The following is an 18,694-nucleotide window of genomic DNA, read 5'->3' on the forward strand; positions in this document are numbered from 1 at the left end:
TCTGCTCTCTACTCAGCACAATGTCTGCCATTTGCAGACTGGGGTGCATGAAAATAAAATAAAATTCCAGCTGCAAACAGGGCCTCCCGTTTCTAACTGGAAGTCACAGGCTGTTTGCAAAAACGTAAAGAACTTTCGGTGTTGAAAATCAGATTTACACATTGCCTGAATATAATAACCTTAACAGAAGCGATTGCATGTGGAAACATGGCCACTTTTGACCCTAGCCGACTGGGAACAAAGTTACGAGGCACGACCCAATCCCAGCCTCTCGCGCTGGGGACTAGAGCAGAGAAACCGGCATTTCCTGTCATTCTCCGCCTTTGTTCTCAGCTCCGCCAAAGCTGCTGGCACTGTTTTAACATTTTAATGGTCCATATCTGTGCGCTGCACAGTTCAGAAGTGTGCTACTCCAGCTTTTCCCAAGGGCTGTGACAGACCTTGGATGAAGAACTTCAGAGAAGCAGGAAAAAGAAGTTTCTGGAGGTCTGTGGAGCATTCCTGCCTCTGGAACTGTGTTGTGCTTTTCCAGGCCAAAACCTCTAGCCTGGATTCTCCCTAACGTGTGACATGCTGCACGAGGGCTTCAGAGCTGCTGTTCTGCCCATGATAGACCTAGTATTAGTTTCCATGCCCCACCCCTCCTTCCATCTCTCTCTCTCTCTCTCTCTTACACACACACACACACACCAAGCTGGACACCCTCCGCTCCTTGAGGGACTCTGCGTTACAGCCTACATATTTTATACAGAGATTTTTTTTCATGCCGTAATGCTTTCCCACTTCAGACTAGCCTGCGCACACATGCTCGCCACACGCCGATAATTTTTTTTTTAAAGATGTCCGACGACTCCTACCTCATCCTCCTAAACTCTGCCACCCTCTTACACCGCCAAAGAGCTGCCGTTCAGAGCTTTGCATTTCCAAGCAAGGAACCCTTTTCAGAGTCCATGCTGCTGTTACTACCCAAAAGGTCCCCCAACTGTCGCCCAAGACCCCCAGGATCTGGGCTGGGCTTTGTTGTTGTTGACGTTGCACGCCAAGAACAGAACAATCCACAGCGGTCGGCAAAAAGCAGGCAAGTCAGTCAGAAGTGCCTCCAAAAGCTCCAACTCTTTCTCCTTTAAAAAAAAAAAAAAAAAAGGCACGGAGAAAGAGAACGCCCGCCCTTAGGAAGGCTGCCAACCAGCCTCTCGATCATGAGGCTGTTTTCGGAGCTGAACAGAGATCTTATTGACACAGCTTACAGCGTCCTGCAAGACATTTGACAAGAGATTGGATTACACACACGCGCGCGTGTGCACACACACACACACACACCCCGTTTTAGACACTAAAGAGCCACTGGTTGCCCAAGGGTCAGCCTCCACAAACGACAAGGTGCCGTTAGTGGGGAAGCACCACCATTGGGCCATCGTGGGCTGTTCCCTCTGCGAGTGACTCACAACACAAGCAGCCAGGGCTGTTTGCAAGAGAACGCCATCGGGCTTTTGCTGCAGAGCAAGGTGCTAGTAGTCAACATGAGCCACGTCTATTCCAAGAGGGTCCATGTTGTGGGCACCAAAGCACCTCGTTTCTTGCTGCGGCAGGTCCTGTACTGATTGCTGATGCTTCTCTGCCAGTCGTCGTACCCAGCCTCTCTTACTGGGAAACTGGATCTCAAGAGTTCTACTGGGTTGATGGCTTTGGTGTTTTGTTTTTCCAATTCTGGATGTTTTAACATGTGGGGACTGTGATGAGCTGGGATAACTAAATACAACCATATTGGCAAAGTTGTACTATTTCAAGACATAGGAACATAGGAAGCTGCCATATATTGAGTCAGACCATTGGTCTATCTAGCTCAGGATTGTCTTCACAGACTGGCAGCGGCTTCTCCAAGGTTGCAGGCAAGCATCTCTCTCAGCCCTATCTTGGAGAAGCCAGGGAGGGAATTTGGAACCTAGATGCTCTTCCCAGAGTGGCTCCATCCCCTGAAGGGGATTTCTTACCGTGCTCACACATCTAGTCTCCCATTCAAATGCAACCAGGGTGGCCCCTGCTTAGTTAAGGGGACGTCATGCTTGCTAGCACAAGACCAGCTCTCCTCTCAAGGATAAACAACTTTCTTTCTTTCTTTCTTTCTTTCTTTCTTTCTTTCTTTCTTTCTTAGCAAGTAGCTACATCAGGAGTACCTTCAAAAGGTGGGAAAGCAGGGCTAATTTGCACCTTTCCCATTATAATTTGCATACATGTGGGCAGTGCTCATTTGCCTCGCCACTTTCGCAGCAGCAAATAGTTCACTAGACTAGGAGGATGCCAAACTGGGGTCTTGGAGAAACACAGCTGTGAGGTTTTGAATCAGGAACTCGAGAAAGAGGGCTCAGGCAGCTGTCTGCACCACTAGGACTGCTTACAGTGGGAATGACTGGTTGGCCTGGGCCTTGCTGCTCCACAGCACCGCCCTGACAGTGGCCAAAAGAGAAACTGCAGTCAGCCTGCCCAAGATAAATCAGATAACCTTGGGAGTCAACAAGGTTCCTGTTACTCCTAGGGAATAACTCTCCTAGGCTTTGCTCCCCAATCTGAGCTTCTTATCTGTGAGAGAAGATGCTAAACAAACCTTTCCCTTGCTTTAGCATCTCTGGAATCTGACTACACCACTCTCTCAGCCCATCCAAAAGCCTTGATAGATTTATAAGTCATGAGAATTCACTCAAACTAACTCCAGGATACAGCTTGCTTGCAGCGGTTTGAGGATGAGAGATTGTCAAATTTTAACTGTTTTATATTGTGTTTTAAATTATGTATACTGCCTAAACAGGTACATATCAGGTAGTATTAAAATATGATAAACAAACAGCATTTCAATCAAGCATTATAGCTCCACAGAACCCAAAAGTGATAGAGATGCAAAGTTCACGACCTGGACAAACTGGAGATCTTGACCCTTCCTAGTTTTATTTTTTAAACTCAGGGCAGGGGCTGTGGGAGGAGGATTCTATTTTAGCCTCACAACAACCCTGCAAGGCAGGTTAGGTTGAGAAACAGCAACAGGCCTAAGGTTGCCCAGTGAGCATCAGCACTCTGGGTCCACCCTCTGAGGCATGATGAAAAGGTGGTCCCAGGATATGTCCATCTGCGTGTAACTCACACAGCTCTTGCGTCACACACAAGCCATATTCAGGGATTATGTTGCAAAAGTGTACAGATGTCTGTAAACCAGTGCTCCTTGTAACAGGGATTCCCAGATATTGTTGACTACAGCTCCCATAATCCCCAGCCAAAGGCCACTGCAGCTAAGGATGATAGGAGTTATAGTCAACAACATCTAGGAATCCCAGTTACAGGGAACACTGCTGTACACCCGTGCATGTGTTTGTGTGAATGACTATACCTGCATTCATTTGAAAAACAAACCTGGGTACAGGCCCCTCAAATGTGCAGTACAGGAAAAATGTGTACTGCCGTACTTGTGTTCCACATAACATGTGAATGACTGTACCTGTGTACATATCTGTACCTGTTTACAATGTACACTCATTGCACAAGTGTTGAAAAAAATGTCTGAGTAGTGGGTTTCCCAGAAGGAAATACCTATATTGGGCAGTAGCGATGTAGGAAGGTGCTGGAAGGCATCATCTCATACTGCGCAGGAGATGGCAATGGTAAACCCCTCCTGTATTCTGCCAAAGACAACCACGAGGCTCTGTGGTCGCAACGAGTCGACACCAACTCGAGGGCAAAACTTTACCTTTAGGGCTACATGCACCGCCAAATCCACTTCCCATCCCGCCAGTAGTGAGCGTCCCCATTAAATCATAACGGACAAAAAGGGAGAAAAGAAAATACAAAATACAACCCAAAAGCAGTTTAGAAACTATGTTTAAAATTAGTTTCTTAAAAAAAAAAATCAAACCAGAATTTAAAAGGCCTGGCTGAACAAAAAGGTTTTTACCTGGCATCTAAAAAAACACAAAGTGATGAAGCCAGGCAGACCTCACTGGGGACGAGGCTATTCCATAAACAGGGTGCAACCACTGAAAGGTAGTTTCAGATTGTGAGCCCTTTTGGGACAGGGATCCATCTTATTGATTGATTGGTTGGTTGGTTGATTATTTCGCTATGTAAACTGCTTTGGGAACTTTTGTTGAAAAGCAGTATATAAATATTTGTTGTAATAGTAAGTGACAGTCAAAAATAATAGCGGGCTAGTGAGCTCAGCCTCAAGTTCTGGATCCTCTGGCTTCGGCCAACACTTGTCACCTGCGTCCCAACGGTTAATACGCCAATCCTTGATCCCAGAGTCTGTCTGCACCAAACTAAAAATCCTCACGCTTGCACACACCAGCACTGTTTCCTTCTGCAAGAAGATGAGGTGGGGAGTGCTGAACAAACCTGCTTTACTCCAAGACTTTTATCAGAAATCCCAAAATATAACAGCAGCCCTTCCGCGGAGTTTCCTAAACAAACAGGAAATGCCTGTTCAAACGTACTATTTATCTATCTATCTATCTATCTATATATATATATATATACACTGAAAGCTGCTGTCTACTGAGTCACACCCTTGCAAACACTTCCAGTATTGCCTGCCCTGACTGACAGCGGGTGTCTCTGACAGCAAGAGATCTTTCCCAGCCTTGAGATCCATTGGAGCTGCCAGGGATTGAACCCAGGATGTCCTGAATGTGGGTGCATCCTGCATGCACTGCCATTACAGGTTGCACCACCACTGATGCCAGGTGGAGGCTCAGGGGTGTACACACAATGTGTAAGCTCAGGGGTATACACACAATGCAGACTAAATTCCTTGCAGGTAGAAAACTAGGGTGCAGGCAAATCCTTCTCTCCGTTATCCCTAGTCGTCTGTGTGGAGTGAATTATTTTGCAAGGAGGATTGCTGGTCTTGCGATAGCAAGCGTGAATTGTGGCTAAGCAGGGTCCACCTTGGTTTGCATTTGGATGGGAGACCACATGTGAGCACTTGTAAGATATTCCCCTCAGGGGATGGGGCTATAGCTCAGAGGCAGAGCAGCTGCATACCACGCTCATCCCCTGGCATCTCCAAGCAGGGCTGGGAGAGACTCCTGCCTGCAACCTTGGAGAGCTGCTGCCAGTCAGTGTTGACAATACTGAGCTAGAGGGACCAATGGTCTGACTCGGCAGAAGGCAGCTTCCTGTGAGCATGCAACCCAGCATGCCTTCACCTGCCGTCTGAAGCAGGTTTACCACTTCAGTGAGAACTCGGCCAGAGATTATTCAGAGCTGCATTCACGTCTAGGCTGGCTAATCATGGCCTGGCTTGAGGATAATTAGAGTACCCAACAGTGTTCCCTCTAACAGGGACTCCCAGACGTTGCTGACTACAACTCCCAGAATCCCAAGCTGCAATGGCTTTCGCTTGGGGATTCTGGGAGTTGTAGTCAAAGACCCCTGGGAAACACTGGACAGGACTCCTGCACACTCACAGCTGTCGTGCAGAAGAGGAAAGTTCAGCCACAGCCATTAGGAAGGTCTGGGTGCTGCAGGATTAGAGGCGCTCATGGACAGAGGGCTGTTCAGCAGCGATAAGCCTTAGCAGCTACGGTAAGTGGAACTTATATGGGTGCATAGGAAGCCACCTTATATCAAATCAGCCAACAGGACAACTCTCCAAGGTTTCAGCCCTACCTGTAGACGCCGGGGATTGAACCGGGGACCTTCTGCATGCAAAGCAGGTGCTCTACCACTGAGCTATGGCTCCAGCTTCAAGGACCTCCATCAGATTTACACACCACATTTATTCCTTTTCCGTTACACCCTCCCCTCTGCAAAAAACACTCACTTTCTAGACTGTAACCTCCTTGGGCTCAGGGTCCTAACAGCAGCCCTGCTGGATCAGGCCCAAGGCCCATCTAGTCCAGCATCCTGTTTCACGCAGTGCCCCACCAGATGCCCCTGAGAAGCCCACAGGCAAGAGGCAAGGGCGTGCCCTCTCTCCTGCTGTTGCCCCCCTGCAACCGGGATTCAGAGGCATCTTGCCTCTGTGGCTGGCAGTAGCCTATAGCCCTCAGACTAGTAGCCACTGATAGACCTGTCCTCCATCATTCTGTCCAAGCCCTTTTCAAGCCATCCAAGCTAGTGGCCAACACCACATCCCGTGGCAGAGAATTCCATAGGTTAATTATGTGCTGTGTGAAAAAGTCCTTCCTTTTGTTGGTCCTAAATTTCTCGACCTTCAGTTTCATGGGATGACCCCTGGGTCTAGTATTGTGAGAAGGGGGGAAATTTCTCCCTGTGCACTCTTTCTGCTCCATGCATCTTCTTCTATGCCTCTATCATGTCTTCCCGTAGTCACCTCTTTTCCAAACTAAAGAGCCTCAGATGCTGTAGCCTTGCCTCATAAGGAAGGAGCTTCAGGCCCCAGATCATCTTGCTTGCCCTCTTCTGCCCTTCCCCCAGTTCTACAATGCCCTCTCTTTCTCCGTTTGGTTACAGGACTCTGTCAAGTGTCGTGGTGGACACTGACATAGGAACACAGGGACATAGGAAGCGGCCATATCCTGAGTCAGACCATTGGACTATCTAGCTCAGTATTATCTTCACAGACTGGCAGCAGCTTCTCCAAGCTTGCAGGCAAGAATCTCTCTCAGCCCTGTCTTGGAGATGCTGCCAGGGAGGAAACTTGGAACCTTAAGCTCTTCCCAGAGTGTCTCCATCCCCTGAAGGGAATCTCTTACAGTGCTCACACTTCTAGTCTCTCATTCGCATGCAACCAGGGTGGACCCTGCTTAGCTAAAGGGACCTGTCATGCTTGCTACCACAAGACCAGCTCTCCTCTATGCCAACGTGGTATCAATCATGATGCCACCACCATTCGCCTTCATATCCTGCTGGCTTCCGGAACCGGAAGTCTCTGCTGACCACGGCCAGAAGCAGGATGCTAGGCTAGGTGGGTCTCCCATCTGACTCAGCAGAGGCGGCTCTTCGGAGTACAAAAATCTGTACTTGCCAACATTTTCTTTTCTGCACATGTATTACAGTCCTTGCTTGTTCCCAGTCTCTCAGACACAGGCCCTCTGTGGTGTAGTGGCTAGAGTGCTGGACTAGGACCGGGGAGACCTGAGTTCAAATCCCCGTTCAGCCATGAGACTAGCTGGGTGACTCTGAGCCAGTCCCTTCTCTCTCAACCTAACCTACTTCACAGGGTTGTTGTGAGAAAGAAACCCAAGTATGCCGTACTCCGCTCTGGGCTCCTTGGAGGAAGAGCGGGATATAAAATGTAAAAAATAAAATAAAAATGAAGTACGTGTGACCTTACCCCCGCCCAGGTTCCTCCCAAGGCTCACCCTTCTGCACACTGCTCGATGTAACCCGGCCGGCCATGGGCATCCGCCAGAGCCCAAATGGAAACCGCAGAGGAATGACAGCTCAAGGAGAAGGAGAGAGGAGTTTTGTCTGCCTCCTCCCTCTGGAGTCGCAGTGCTGGCCCTCAGTGCTACCGTCAGGAGAAAATAAAACCTGGCACGGCAGCGACATCCGTCCGAGTTTCGAGAGCCATATTGATCCGAATGGAAGTGTGCTCACTTCCGCCTAATGGCGCAGACAGTACATTTGTGCAACGGTAGCCCCTCTTTGGATTCATTACTTGACATCCAGACAGGCCCCCCGGACAAGCTATGTAGCCAATCAGGGACTCGGCTAGGCGGCGATGTCACAAAGCCAAAGCCGAGCGAAGGCAAGGCTTGCTGCCCTCACTCTCTTAGGAAATGCTTTCGCTCGGCTTTTGGAAGACCTTCCCCTAATAATAGTTAAAACCCATGTGCTTCCCTTGGTGGAGGGGAGGGGCTTCTGTTTCTCACAGAACATGCACCCCATTTGGCTCAGTCCCAAACTTCAGCCAAGTACTTCCTGCCTCTCTCTTCCCACGCTGCCACTCCAGAGAAGTGCTTGCCTCCCTGCTCTTTGCTGCTATTTGGAGAAGGAAGCCATAACTAGTAGCCCTTGATTCCCTTGAACTGAACAAGGGAATGGGGCACAATGATGCTACTGGGAAGAAGAAACACTCCTTATTCAATTTTCTGCTCAGAATGGCCACCTCCCCCCCCAAAAAAAGCCAAAAACACAAAACAAAAAACCCAGGAACATCCCCATACAATGACATTATCTACACTAGGGATTCTCAGTGTTGGGTCCCCAGATATTATTGGAATTCAACTCCCATAATCCCCAGCCAAAGCCACTGGGGCTGGGGATTATGGGAGTTGAAGTCCAATAACATCTGGGGGCCCAATGTTGAGAATCCCTGATCTACACAACCAATGATAAAGATAACAGCCATATAACAGGCAGGGAAGAAAAAGCAGATCTTATTTCAACTTAGCTGTGAAGCTAGTGACTCCCAAGACAGTCTCTCTTGTGCAGGCTAGCCTACCTTGCAAGGATCTGGTGAGGATGAGGGAAAGGACCACAGACATTGCCCTGTGCCGCTTGGGGGCAGGATGGATTAAAAAATTAAGTCCCACTGAAACGCACAGCAAAGGGGGCTCAGAAACAGGAAGCTGCCATTTACTGAGTCAGACCCTTGGTCCATCTAGCTCAGTATTGTCTACACCGACTGGCAGCAGCTCTCCAAGGTTTCAGGCAGCAGTCTTTCCCAGCCCTACCTGGAGATGCTGCCAGGGATTGAACCTGGGATATTCTGCATGCCAGGCATATGCTCTACCATTGAGCTACATCCTCCTCCCCTAAGGGCAATCCCTTATAGCAGTCAGTGCTCCCACAGTGTCACCCATCCAAATGCAAACCAAGGCTGGCAGGCTTCCCAGCAGCACCCATGTGGCTGGGCAAATGGGCTGCGGGACTGGTTTGACCTTTGGCTTGATCCAGTGGGGCTCTCTTTATATCTAAATTGGGACCACCACCAGGAAGGCCCTGTTGCTGGTTTCCACCAGACATATTTCTAATGGAGACGGGCCATACAGGAGGCCCTTCAAAGCCAAAGTTAAAGCTCAGACAGGCTAAAGACATAAGAACAGCCCTGATGGATCAGATCCAAGGCCTCTCTAGTCCAGCGTCCCATTTCCCACAGTGGCCCACCAGCTGCCTCTGAGGAGCCCACAGGCAAGAGGTGAGGACATGCCCTCTCTCCCGCTGCTGCTCCCGTGCAACAGGTATTTGGAGGCATCTTGCCCCTGAGGCCGGAGGCGGCCTATAGCCAACAGACTAGTAGCCACTGATAGACCTGCCCTCCATGAATCTGTCTATACATTTGGCCATGATGAGAGTTTATTCTTTATTTATTTATTTACATATTTTTATACTGCCCAAAACTTACAGCTCTGGGCGGTTGTGGTTCAGCCACATCTGGGGATTCAAGCTTGAGTACCCGTGCCTTAAGTAACTTGGGCTCGGGTCATTCACGTCAATATCACCAGCTAAAGGTCAATATCGCCACTTTCTAAAGGTCAATATCACCAGGCACAAACAGGGAAACAAGGTTGCTCAGCAGGCTTGCCTGCCACTCCTGGGGATAGCTGGATTAGGACTGCCCAGTGCCATTTCTGCCTTGCTGGTTTCTTCCGACTGAACTACAGTATTATTGCTCTCTTGATTTTTTGATTTTTTTTTAATGACAACGTTGATATAAGATTTGTGAACTGCCTCATGGAATAAAACAGTTTCAAGGAGGAGGGGCAAGGAAGAGAGAGAATGAATGCAGGAGAGGTTGCATTCCACAACAGAATAAGATCCCCCAACACATTCTGCCCATTATCTTCACAAGCAACAAAATGCAGACGTCTCAACTGAACAGAAGGTTGCCGAATTCTCAAGGAGGCTAAGCTCAGGTTCCTAAAATCCTGCAAGGATGCATAAGGCAGGACAGCACAGAATTCCTTTGGCAAATGTACCACGAGTGGCTGCTACCAAGGAGTAATTCACTCTGATTATGTCTTGTACGTGCTTGAACTGTGCTGAGAAAGGCAACAAAGTTACTGCAACCCCTTGCATAACACAACTTTTTCATCCACCTTCTAGAAACCATTTCTCCATTGATCCTGTGTGTATAAAGGTAAAGTGTGCTGTCAAGTCGATTTCGACTCCTGGCACCCACAGAGCCCTGTGGTTTTCTTTTGGTAGATTACAGGAGGTGTGCCTGCCATTTTACACTGCATTTGACAAAGTGGGGGGTGGTTGGCCCCTAGCTTCATTTGTGCTAGCATTCACTAGAGCTTAGTCCCAGCCTGTCTTTCAAACGACAAGGCTCAACCCTGCAACACACAATGTCAGCCTGGGTGAACACACCTCTGAGCAAGTGCAGAGTGCTTTCCGCTCACTACAAAATTGGGGATTCAGGGGCAGGTACCCTTTCAAAACAGAACGGCACTTCTAGATTTTCAAAACACACACTTTGCATGGCTTTCCACTGCCATCAATGGGCTCATCTTCCTGGTGACACGGGACTCTTGTGCCGCTTTCGCTACCGCAGACAAGTCCGGGATTCTTCCGGGCGGGATGAAGGGCAAAAATGGAATCAAATGTCGATCAGCCCTAAAACTGGCACCAGCCTAGGTTGCGTTCCCTTCCCAGTGTGACTCCCAGAGTCACTCCCTCTCCTCTCCGGGTCGGAGCGCACAAGGCTCGTTCCGCAATGATTCAGCAGCGAGGAGGTGCCCAGACGGCCAGGAGGCACACGCGGCCTGGCGAGAGCTGTCATCGCGGGAGGGAGAGGGGTCCCCCTCTCCCTCTCCAAGGACTGCAGCAGCGCAGGGCGCACCGCCTCTCCAAAGCGCGCCGCCTCCTCCGCGGGCCACTCCCGGCTGAGGGGCACGCTGGGCAAGGCAGGGGCGACCAGCCCCCGTCTGGCGGATCTCGTGAACTCCGACAGCACGTGGGCCAGGAGGGAGGCGGGCGTGGGTGTGGAGGGGAGGCCACGCCGCCAACTTCCGCGCGCTCCTGTCCCTTTGTTTCCAGGCAGACTACAGTGCGGTGGCAGGAGCGGGCAAATGCGCATGTGTTTTTTTGCTTCGGATCCCGCGCCCCCCCCCCGGTTTTTTTTTTATTGCTAGACTCGAGGTCCTTTCCCAAAGCGCTCTCTCTGCCCGCCACGCTTCTCCAACTCCCAACAAGTCTGCCAAGGGGCTGCTTTTTCGCAAAAGGAACGACTCCTTTAGCGGTCCAAGCCTCCCCCAATCCCCAGAGCGCGCCCTCCAAACGTGGCCAACCTTTGCTGGCCTCTCCAAATCTTTGGATGTCCATTTGGAGGGGGTTTGCCTGGAGACCTTCAAGGAGATCCAGAGCGCAAGAAATCGAGAACTAGGATTTTAAAAGGAAAGCCAAGGGAAGGTCGGAGCTAGCTGAGCTCACTTGAAAGCCAAAAGGAGCTACGCAGGAGTTTTTGACTCGCAGATCCGTTTGGGGGGAAAGAAACTGAACTAAAAAAAAGAAAAAGTGGGGCGCGGGAGGGGGCGGTGAAATGCGCCTTTTAATATTAAGTACTCCAAATCAGCCCCTTTGTTATCAGCCGCTCTTTATTATTAATTATTATTATGCCAACCGTTTTCAAGCTTACAACTATCCACCATGACAGTCTAGGGAAGAGTTCAGCGCAACGTACGGAAAGTTGGTACGAAACCAACCCGATTCCCGTTTGTTTATCCCAAGTCTGGGAGACCAGTGCGTCTCCTAACCCTGCAGACCTTCCTCTTCCTAGCGAGAGGCAAAGAAAGATAAATATTCCGCAATCCACGCACACACGATGTTATTTCCGAGGCCTCAACAAGCTAGAACCGCGAACCGATGCCATTTTTTTTTTAATTTTACTGCATTTATTTTTCTTTCGCCAAATCTCAAGCACACACACATGCGCGCGCGCGCAGGAAGGTGGAAAACATTGCCCTCCCTGTTCTGTTATTAAAATACTACTTATTTAAAGGAGACGCGCCACGCACTCCGTCCGAAAGCGCAGAGGCAAAGCCGAGCCGGGCGGAGATCGGCAAGAACGACCAACCTGGGAGGCTCTGGAGTCGAGCAATCGGGGGCAAATGCCTGCTCGGAGAGCTGGTGGCCAATCCAAGAGCCCTTGGGACGAACCAGGGAGGGGGACGCGCGGGGTTCCCCGGTGCCAACCGAGCGTACATGTTGCAAAACGCCACCAAGAGAGAAGTCGATTCTTCTCCTCCCGACCAGCAGATTCCAGGGAGAGAGAAGGAAGGAAAGGGAGGAGGAGAGGAGGAGGAGGAGGGGAAGAAGAAGAGCCGCCCGGGCCGCGCTTACCTTACGCTTTCCCGCTGCTAGCACAAACCAGCCGTGAGGAAAGGAGCCAGGCGTCCGCGCCCGCGGCCCATAGGTGCGTCCGAGTGCAGAAGAAGCGCAAAAGGCGCGGCGCGCAGCAGCCCAAGGCGACTTAAGTGCCGGCGGCGGGGGGAGGTTTGGGGTGGCTTCCTTGGCTTCCCTCGCTTGCCTAGCATGAGTGTCTCATCATGCATACCGCCATTTTAAAAAAGGAAGGGGGGGAGCAAAAAAAACAAAAAAAAAAAAACCCCACGCCAGGCGTCTGGACAGTCATGAGCTCTAGAAGCAACTCAAAGCACGCCCCACGTACGAGGAGGAGAACTTCATGGCCGGGAGGTGGGACCAGGCTCGGGCAGGCAGCGGCGGCGGCGGCGGCGGGGGGAGAGGGTGCGCGGCGGCGAGCTGGAGAGGCGCCCCTTGGCCAAGCGAGCCGCCTCCTCCTCCCTGCCCTCTGCTGCCCAGCAGGCGCGGCTTACACGGGTGCCCAAGCTGCGCAGGCGGCGGCGGCGGCTCTCTGGCCCGGCGTCCTCCCTCGGCAGGCCTGCAGATGGTACGGTCCGCCCAGAAGCGCCGCCTCGCCCGGGTTGGGGAAGGCCGGGCAGGCAGGGCGAGCGCCCGCTGCTGCCATGGAAACGCAGCTCAAGCTGCCGAGATGGAGCTGTCAAGAGCCCGAAGGTGAGGGCGGCAGCCGGCGCTTCCCTGCAGACAGAGCGGCATGGGCTGGAGAGGGAGGGGGCCGCCAGCCCGGGCGTGCTCCAGCGAGGCCTGTTGCAAAAAGAGAGAGGACTCTGGCAGGCAGGCGCCATGGGATGGCTCCCAAGTCAGAAAGATGCATGGGGCAGAGAGAAAAGAGGGCAGCCCCCACAGCAGCCTTTGCAGAGGGGGGCAAAGTGACTGGGGAGGGGGGGCATGGGGTTGCCCCCAAGTCAAAAAGTTGCTTGGGTCAAAGGGGGCAGCCCCACAGCAGCCGTGCGGAGGGGGCAACCCACTCAGACATGCTCTATGTTGCAAGGGGGAGAGAGAGAGGAGGAGTCTGGCAGTCGGCCTTGGGTGGCCCCCAAGACTTAAAATGCAAAAAGGGGCATGGGATAAAAGGAAGGGGGGAGCCCCACAGCAGGGGGTTGGGGAGGGCTGCCAGCCTGGGTGTGCTCCAGCGATGCATGTTGCAAAGAGAGAAAGAGGACACTGGCAGGAGAAAGACTTGGGGTGACACACACACACCCCGGACTTAAAATGCAAAATGGTGCATGGGGGAAAGAGGCAGACAGTTTGTGGGCACACTTCTCCAATGGGGTATCAGGTAGCGAGGGGGGTTACTCTTTGCACCTGTGCATGCATGCATGTCTCGGCTGGAACCACCAGGGCAGCTGTGCATCGTAACCATTCATCAGCCAGGTGTGTGTTTGGTTTGGAAGGCCCAACGTGGAAGGCAGCCTTTGTTTTCTCACACTCAGGCAGCTGCAAGAAATGTTGAGTAAAAAAAAAGACCCTGCTCAGCCTCAGACAATGTCCCTAAAAGACCCACTTGGCATGATGAGCAGAGACTGGAGAGCGCATGATGCATGAGACTGACGGCCACCCAGGGCTTCCCGCATGCTTTCACCGCAGGAAGGCAGCAGCGGGTGGTGCGTGGCGCTCCACAGGCAGGTCAAGGTTTGTTCTGAGGCTTCCCTAGCGCCTGAAAATTTGGATTATTATATATTATCTATATATGGCTCGCCTTGGCTGGTATTCCAGAGAGGAGCTTGCGTGAGAATACTGTAGCAATGGAGTGTGTGTGTGAGCAAGGGTTTTGTGGCATCTTGTCGACACACAGTTATTGTGCCATCAGCTTTCGTGGACCTTCTCACATCCATGAAGGGTTACATTCCGTTGCAGAAATTAGCTACATGCACGCAGGTACCGAGAGAACCCAACAGCTTGTACACAGTGAGGAATGTTCATGTGGCAGCCAGACAGTTACATTTCTGTGCATAGCCTGGTGATCCTTGCTATTTTCTTGCTATGCGACTGGAACACTGAAACAAGGGCCCTTGCTTTCTGAAGTGGGAAAGATACCCCCGATCGTGACTGAGTCCAAATTCAATAGAGTCAAATTTGCTAATACTTTTCCAGCTCAGCTTGTCAGCCTGCACAGCTCTACCTGACGAATGGTCAGCCTGCCAGGAATCAGAGGCAGCTGTGCCTCGTTTGACACCCACACCCTTGTTAGGAAAAGGCGCGGCTGAGTTGTGTGTTGTAAGTAAAATAAAGATTTCCTAGGAAAAAGAAAGCATGACTATTGTTTCTTTCTTTCTTTTTCCTAGGAAATCTTTATTTACTACAGTATTAGCAAGAAACACAGTGAGAACACTTCTTGGTTAGGGTAGTCAACTGTGCAGAATTTTGTTTGGAATTCCTGCGCTATGTAGTGTTGCCAGCTGGGAGGTCAGACAGGGACAGCTGTTCCTTCTTCACATGCCTGGCAAATGGACGGATTCCTAACTCCCTGGATTATGGCTTTTTGCTGCTTCCAGGCAGTTACACTTCCAATTTTTTTCCTTTCAATTAATAAATGGCATAATGGCTTGGCTAGATTTGCTAGGCAGAGCATGAGAAAATGGTGATAGGAGTGGTTGTCCCACAGCCGCTGGGGTCCCAACGTTGAAAACCCGTGCACTCAAAAACCACCACAATGCCTAGCAATTAATCCACACACATAAGACTTGACTTTATTTTTTAATTATTATTATTTTTTAAATTTATATACTGCCCCTCCAAAAATGGCTCAGGGCGGTTTACAACAAATAAAAGCAATTAAAATTAATTGACTGTTAAAATCAAAACTAAATCAATCAAACAATTAAGATCATTTAAACATTAACATTCAAATCATTTAAAACCAACATTAAAAATTTAAACCATGAATCTAATTAAAAGCCTGTGTGAACAAATGTGTCTTGACTGCCTTTTAAAAAGTTGCCAGAGATGGGGAGGCTCTTATTTCAACAGGGAGCGCATTCCAAAGTCCAGGGGCAGCAATGGAGAAGGCCCCATTCCCGAGTAACCACCAAACAAGTTGGCTGCAAACTGCAGGCGAACCTCTCTAGATGATCTCAACAGGCGCTTAGGCTCATGGTGAAGAAGACGTTCTCTTAACTACCTCTTTTGTGCATAAAAGAGAAGCCACTCAATGGGAAACACCTCTATCAGGCAGCAGCGATATAGGAAGATGCTGAAAGGCATCATCTCATACTGGAGGAGGCAATGGTAAACATCTCCTGTATTCTTCCAAAAGACAACCACAGGGCTCTGTGGTCACCAGGAGTCAACACCGACTTGATGGCACATTTTACCTTTACTCAAGCTGATCCAGTTTAGCAATTTGCAAACAAAATGAGGAACTCCTCTGCTTAAACTCATTACGGCCACAATGTGACATTCAAACTGGCCTTGGGCCACGGACCAGGGAGTGCCGAGAGCCAAGTCCCGTGTGGGCATTTAGTTTATCTCTGACTTTAAAAAACAAAACAAAAAACCCATTGCATATAATTACAAGAATTCAGCTCCCTCCGGGAAGATGCAGCTGGGAGCACAAGGCAATGTTGCAAGGCTGAGCCGAGGTGTAATCAGCGGAATTATAGTGGAAACAAAATGCAGTGTGTTTGCACACCACCTACCTGGGTGCCAGACGCCAGCCCCGACAGCTTGCCCATGAGGGAGGGGAGCCCAAAGCGAGAAGACCCAAAGGCCTCTCTACAGCTACGACAACGAATATTTATATACTGCTTTTCAACAAAAAGTTCCCAAAGCAGTTTACATAGATATAAATCATTAAATAAAATGGGTCCCACAAGGGCTCACAACTTAAAAGAAATGCAAGCTAGACACCAGCAACAGCCACTGGAGGGATGCTGTGCTGGGGATGGAGAGGGCCAGTTGCTCCCCCCCGCTCGGTAAAGAGAATCACCACTTTAAAACGATGCCTCTTTGCTCAGCTAACAGGCGATGCACCCAGTGGCACTCTTATCCCTGGACTTTGGGGCCAAAGTCCGGGGCCTCCACACCCCCGGGGGGGGCCCAAATCCTCTTTAGTCTGCCCTGGGTGGTGTGGTTGCTGCCAGGCAGACCAGTGTGATTGTGACCTGTAATTTACATTCTTGTGAGTTCAATTGCTGTTTGTGCCCTCAGGAACCCACATGTTAAAAATACTGTGAGGCGGGTCTCACGATCCAGGAGACCTGCTTTGGCAGATTTGCCCGCTCTCCCCGCAGACAAGCAGGGCGGGAGCCCCGGGTGGCCAGATTGGCCACCCACATGACTGCTGGCTCCATGATGGGGCCGGGGTGTTTGGGGGCCACGCGAGCGTGCAGAACCTGCTTTTAACTTTAGTCTAGCTCACGCAGCCCCAGTGGGTGCTTCTGCACTAAGGTTTGGTCAGGGCTGTGGTACCTGGTCTTGGTCTTGGGGGGCACATAAACAGTGCCAGAATATAGTGCTGCCAGTTCTTCTCCCTCTCCTCCCCCCTCTTGTATTGCACCTTTGAAGTACTGCCCAGTGGTGTAAGAATGTAAGATGCAATCCTGTGTCCTGCTCCCCAAAACAGTCTTTTTAGCGCATTGCACCTAGCTAGCCTCCTAAGTTGCACTGTTAATAGGAATTGCCTGCCTCAGCATTCATTTGCAGAAAGAAATGGTCTCCGACGGGATTTCCAAATTAGGAAGAAAGGAAGCTACCTTATTCTGAGTCAAACCTTTGGTCCACCTAGCTTAGTATTGTCTCTACACTGACTGGCAGTTGCTTCTCCAAGGTTGCAGGCAGCAATCTCTCTCAGCCCTATCTTGGATCATTGTGTGTAAATCTTTGTAGATATATCATGTACAAACAACCACTTTGTATATAATTGTGCTTTGGCAACGTACTGTATGCTTTGGTAGTTTGTTGGTTCAATTAAAAAAATCTTGTCCTATAAAAAAAAGTCTTGTCCTATCTTGGAGATGGCGATGCCAGGGAGGGAACTCGGAACTTGAAACCTTCTGCATGTGAGTATGAAGGTGCTCTTCCCCGAGTGGCTTCATCCAAGAGGAATATCTTGCAGTGCTCACACACATAGACTCCCATTCAACCTCTCCCTCATTGTAGCTTCAGACCTGTGCAGGTTGGTCACTGGAGCCTGAAACTGAGCAGCCAGCCTGCGTATTGCAAGTTAAAGCCAGGTCTCCATACTGGGGTGTGTGTGTGCCAAAATCAGATTTTGCCTAGGCTGGCCCTGAGTTTGGTCTTCACTTATCTTTGTTCACTCACTTTTTACGGTGAATCCAGATGACATCACTGGAACATAGGAAGCTGCCTTCTACTGAGTCGGACAGGTTCATCTAGCTCAGTATTGTCTTCACAGACTGGCAGAGGCTTCTCCAAGGTTTCAGGCAGGAATGTCTCTCAGCCCTGTCTTTGAGCTGCTGCCAGGGAGGGACCCTTCTGCATGCAACGATGCAGATGCTCTTCCATTGAGCTATGCCCCCCATCCCCTAAAGGGAATAGCTTAAACATTTAGTCTCCCTTTCAAATGCAAACCAGGGCGGTTCTGCTTAGCAAAGGGGAAAATTCATGCTTGCTACTACAAGACCAGCCACCTAATGGCGCAGCGGGGAAGTAACTTGCCTAGGGAGCAAGAGGTTCCTGGTTCGAATCTTTACTGGTATGTTTCCCATACTATGGGAAATGCATATATGTAAAAAATGTAAAAATAAATATATTGGGCAGCAGCGATATAGGAAGATGCTGAAAGGCATCATAATCTCGGACTGTGCGGGGGGAGGCAATGGTAAACCCCTCCTGTATTCTACCAAAGACAACCACAGGGCTCTGTGGGTGCCAGGAGTTGACACCGACTCAACCGTACAACTTAACTTTACTTGCCCTAGCGCTCTGCTAGCCTGTTGCATTTCAGTCTTGCTTTCCAGACCTAACTGGTGGAGTCCACTGCCCCCACTTTAACCTTAAAACACAATTGCTGCTGTAGCAGCCAGTCTGGTGTGGACTAAAGGCACTCTTGAGGCTTCTAAGAGATGCTGGTTTCTAATTATTGGCTAGAAGATACATGATTAAAAATGCAACAGAACAATAACACACACCCCTTTTCAAATGTGTGCACATGAAAATACGTTCACACACTTCCCTTTAAAAATGTGTGTACACACAGACATCACACACACCTCCAGATCTGTGGAAAGAGCAGTGGGAGACCAGGTTTATTAAACAGACAAAATAGGTCATACTATGGGAGAGAGAAATCAATTCTGCCACACGCTGATGCAGGATCGATCAGAAAAGACCCACTTAAATGGTTGAATCCCAAGAGATTGAAAAGGAGTTCTACTTTGCAGGAGATATCTGGAGAAATAAAGCAAAACATTTCTTTTTTTCTCTCTCTTTCACCTCCTTGTGTCACACCAGAACT

At 50.0% G+C, this 18,694-nt stretch overlaps 1 protein-coding gene across 11 annotated transcripts in view; it reads right to left on the reverse strand.

Moving 5' to 3' along the window:
- The window catches only part of MBNL3 (muscleblind like splicing regulator 3), a 127,992-nt gene extending 115,171 nt beyond the window's left edge, over positions 1-12,821 (reverse strand). For 2 of the 11 annotated variants that reach the window (XR_008311591.1, XM_053273519.1), the window contains exon 1: positions 12,238-12,817. The gene's annotated coding sequence lies outside the window, so the exon portion shown is untranslated. Of the gene's footprint in view, positions 1-12,237 lie in introns of all 11 variants that reach the window. The other 9 variants (XR_008311592.1, XM_053273524.1, XM_053273527.1 and 6 more) reach the window with 7 other exon arrangements.
- Positions 12,822-18,694: the final 5,873 nt, after the last annotated feature.

The sequence above is a fragment of the Hemicordylus capensis genome, chromosome 11 (assembly GCF_027244095.1).
Source record: "Hemicordylus capensis ecotype Gifberg chromosome 11, rHemCap1.1.pri, whole genome shotgun sequence".
In the NCBI taxonomy this organism is placed as follows: Eukaryota; Metazoa; Chordata; class Lepidosauria; order Squamata; family Cordylidae; genus Hemicordylus; species Hemicordylus capensis.